Source organism: Mus pahari, chromosome 14 (assembly GCF_900095145.1).
Source record: "Mus pahari chromosome 14, PAHARI_EIJ_v1.1, whole genome shotgun sequence".
Taxonomy (NCBI): Eukaryota; Metazoa; Chordata; class Mammalia; order Rodentia; family Muridae; genus Mus; species Mus pahari.
Genome location: NC_034603.1, coordinates 17,629,269 through 17,633,004, shown reverse-complemented (window position 1 = coordinate 17,633,004; position 3,736 = coordinate 17,629,269). Strand labels below are relative to the sequence as shown.

Below are 3,736 nucleotides of genomic sequence, written 5' to 3'. Positions count from 1 at the left end.
CTTTGAGACTTCAGATCGCTCAACCTGCAATGCCTGATAGGCCTCTCCCCTACCCACTCCCTGGCCTGTCAGAGTCACCAGATGTCCACCCACCCACTTACCCAGGGCAATCAGCATTCACACTGTTGGGTCCTAGACACCCAAGTTCACCTGACCTTTGCTGACCACCCCACACATCACAGCTTTTAAAAAAAATTATTATTTTATTTACATTTCAGATGTTGGCCCCACTTCTGGTCCCCTCTTCCAGACTTCTTCATCCCATTCCCCCTCCCCTTTGCCTCTGAGAGGATGCCCTACCACCAGGAATCTTCCTTCCCTGGGGCATCAAGTTTCTAAAGGATTAGGTGCATCCTCTCCCAGTGAGGACAGAAAATGCAGTCCTCTCGAACCTATGTGCTGGAAGGGCTGGGGGGCCTTGGACCAACTCTTTGGTTGGTGGTTTAGAGATTTAAAATGCCATTGAAAATGGTGGTTGAGGCTAGAGATTAAAGATTCATTAAATCACATGCTTTACATGCTCAACGGGAAGACTCACCAACAGAGTGGACCATATGGAGGAGAGATTATCAGGAGTTGAAGACAACATAAAGGACTTTTCCTAGTAAAAATGTCCCCAAATTTAGGGACAGTAAAAGCATACCCAGATACATATAAGAGGATTGTAGAACTCCAGATACACAGGGCAGAAAAAGAAACTCCTGAAGTCATACTATAGTGAAAATCCAGAATACATAAAGCATTTTTTTTTCACACTGCAAGAGAGAAACAGGAAGAACTACAAAACAGGCCCTTCAATGTAACAAGTGACAGAGGGCAGAAGAATCTTTGAAACCAGAGGGTCTAACATGGTCTGCCAGAGCTTGTCTGTGACTGTTTCTGATCTGGGACTTTATCTCCATGAGACAAATGAAGAGCCAACAGCACGGACTCCAAGAGCATCTGAGTATCCCAGCCTGGCATCTTTCTCCAAGCATGACTGCTCCAGAAGACAAGCATGGCCCACAACACACCGGGGGAAGGAAGGGGTTGCCTTCTCTGTTTTGGGGTGCTCTGTGGTCCAGAAGATGGCCACTGAAGGATACTCCTGTGCCCAGGATCCTCCCTAAGTACTAAGCCCTCTGCTCTCCTGTCCTGTGTCAGGACTCCACTCCTCCCGTTATCACACATCTTGGGTTATTGAACAAGCTGAACCTAGACATCCTTACCTCAGCAGTGGAGACCTTGATCTGGTGGCAATAACACTTCTGCGATGGATCTCCTCTCAGGAAAGGTCTTTATCTAAAACTGAAACTCAGATTCAGGATGTCTACGAAGAGAAGAGAAGATGTGAGGTGTGGAGTTCTGGTGTCCCAGGAAGAACTGCACAAAGAAAGGAGGAGACCGTGGGATGGATGGTCTGATCTCCCTGATTTTCTTTGTCCTTGCTGGTCCACACACGTTGCTGTCTACTCTTTTCTGGCAGGATCTGAGCTGGATCTGAGCCCTATTTATCTAAACCACCAAGAGGGGGGCTGTAGTCAGAGTTGGTTTCAGTTTCTATTCCTGGAAATGGCTAGTTTGTAGGAATCAAATGTGAACTATATTGTTTTTTTTTATAAAAAGAAACTACCAGGAATGTTTGGTAGAGGTGCAGTATGGTGTGTGTGTGTGTGGGAGGGGTGGCCCTCTATGGACCCTTGCTGAGGCATTCTTTCCTGGGGAGGTACTAGCCAGAGAAATAGAATAGAGTTAATTTAGAGCATGGAAGGGTAGTTGGGAAGGGAGGAAAGGGTAGAGGGGGATAGGGAGAGAGGGAGAATAGGATAGGGGGAGAAGAAGAGATGGGGAGAAGGGGAGAGGGGGATGGAGAAAAGGAAGAGAGAGAATAGAGGGATAGGTGAAGAATGGGATAGGGGAGAGGTGAGAAGGGGGAGAGGGGAGAGGGGAGAGGGGAGAGGGGAGAGGGGAGAAGGGAGAGGGGAGAAGAGGGGAGAGGCCAGCCATGAAAACATAAAAACAGCAGGGAGGGGATTAGGGAGACAAGGGACAGAAAGGGAAGAGAGTAAGAAGAGGATAAGAGAGTAAGACAGTGAGGGTGTGTGTGTGTGTGTGTGTGTGTAACAGCCCCTTTTGTAGTGAGGCATACAATAGGCATACAATGGCTATTACCAGGTAACTGTGGGGCAGAGCCTAGAAGGAATGCCCTAGTCCATATATTCTCCTTTAGATAAGGTCTCCTTTAGATGGATCGTTGTTTGAGGTTTAACAGAAGGCCTTACTATATCTGAGGGGTGACCCTTTTAGCACAGTTCATGGTAGATCCTCTGGTTTGCACGGATGGCTGAGGCACCTGCTGGACCTCAGTTACAGAATCAAGCCTTTCCGGATCTTAGTGGACCACACACAGCCCTTGCTCTCTACACTTTTCTGCCAGGAACTGAACCCTATTTGTATAAACCACCCAAGGAGGAGTCAGAGTAGGTTTCAGTTTCATTTCTCAGAAATGGCTAGCTAGTTTCTAGGAATCAAGGGACATTCACAGGTTAGAGATGGTCACAAAGGGGCTGAGCTGTTATGACCCCCTGATTCCTCTGGGAGACTGGCTTCTACCTCTGGGAAAACGGTCCTGGTGTGGGTCTTGGGTTTAGAGATTTTGCAGTCTGACTTAAGTTTTAGTTTTAGTAAATTAGAGCCTTTTTATTAAAAAGAGACTGGCTAAGACAAAACCAGAGAGCTTTCTAGCTAAGGCCCCAGCTACTGTCAGCTAAAGGATTACACAGGGAGAGCCCACAAAGTCAATATTTTGGGCAAATTAACTCATTCTTGTCTGGGTTTGGGCAAGGCTTGATTCTGTACCAGACCCCCAGCAGGCGCCTTAGCCAACCAAGCATGCAAGTCACCATGCAGGGAGTTTGCCAGTATGCAAAGCGTCAAAGGTAGCTGTTTAATCTTGCCACCCACTCTTGTAAAAACAGCTGGGGCAGTTGTTAATTAGCTGCAGGGGTTCTCTGGTAATAACACTTCTGTGATGGATCTCCTCTCAGGTCTTTATTTAAAACTGAAACTCAGATTCAGTATGTCTACGGAGAGAAGAAAAATGTGAGGTGTGGAGTTTTGGGCTTCCCTTAAGTATACTATCATATCATCTGCAAATCCTGATATTTTGTGTTCATCCTTTCCAATTTGTATCCCTTTGATCTCTTTTTTTCTTTCTTTCTTTCTTTCTTCCTTCCTTCCTTCCTTTCTTTCTTTCTGTCTGTCTGTCTGTCTGTCTGTCTTTCTTTCTTTTTTTTTTTGTCTAATTACTCTAGCTAGAAATTCAAGTACTATACTGAATAGGTAGGGAATAGACAGTGTCTGGTTTTAGTAGAATTGCTTCAAGTTTCTCTCCATTTAGTTTGATGTTGCCTACTGGTTTGGTATGTACTGCTTTCACTATGTTTAGGCATGGGCCTTGAATTCCTGATCTTTCCAAGACTTTTATAGTAGAGGGATGTTGAATTTTGTCAAATGTTTTTCAGGATCTAATGAAATGATCATGTGTTTTTTTCTGTTGAGATGGTTTGTGTAGTTGATAAAATTGACAGATTTCCATATATTGAACCATCCCTGCATCCCTGGGAAAAGTCTACTTGATCATGGTGAATGATCATTTTGATGTGTTCTTGGATCTGTTTTGGGAGAATTTTATTGAGTGTTTTTACATTGATATTCATAAGTGAAATTGGTCTGAAATCCTCTTTCTTTGTTTTTT

At 44.8% G+C, this 3,736-nt stretch overlaps 1 protein-coding gene across 1 annotated transcript in view; it reads right to left on the bottom strand.

Moving 5' to 3' along the window:
• Positions 1 to 1,446, bottom strand: part of LOC110332583 (T-cell-specific guanine nucleotide triphosphate-binding protein 1-like) — a 4,766-nt gene extending 3,320 nt beyond the window's left edge. The window contains exon 1 of the mRNA XM_021213856.2: positions 1,209 to 1,446. The gene's annotated coding sequence lies outside the window, so the exon portion shown is untranslated. The remainder of the gene's footprint in view (positions 1 to 1,208) is intronic.
• Positions 1,447 to 3,736: the final 2,290 nt, after the last annotated feature.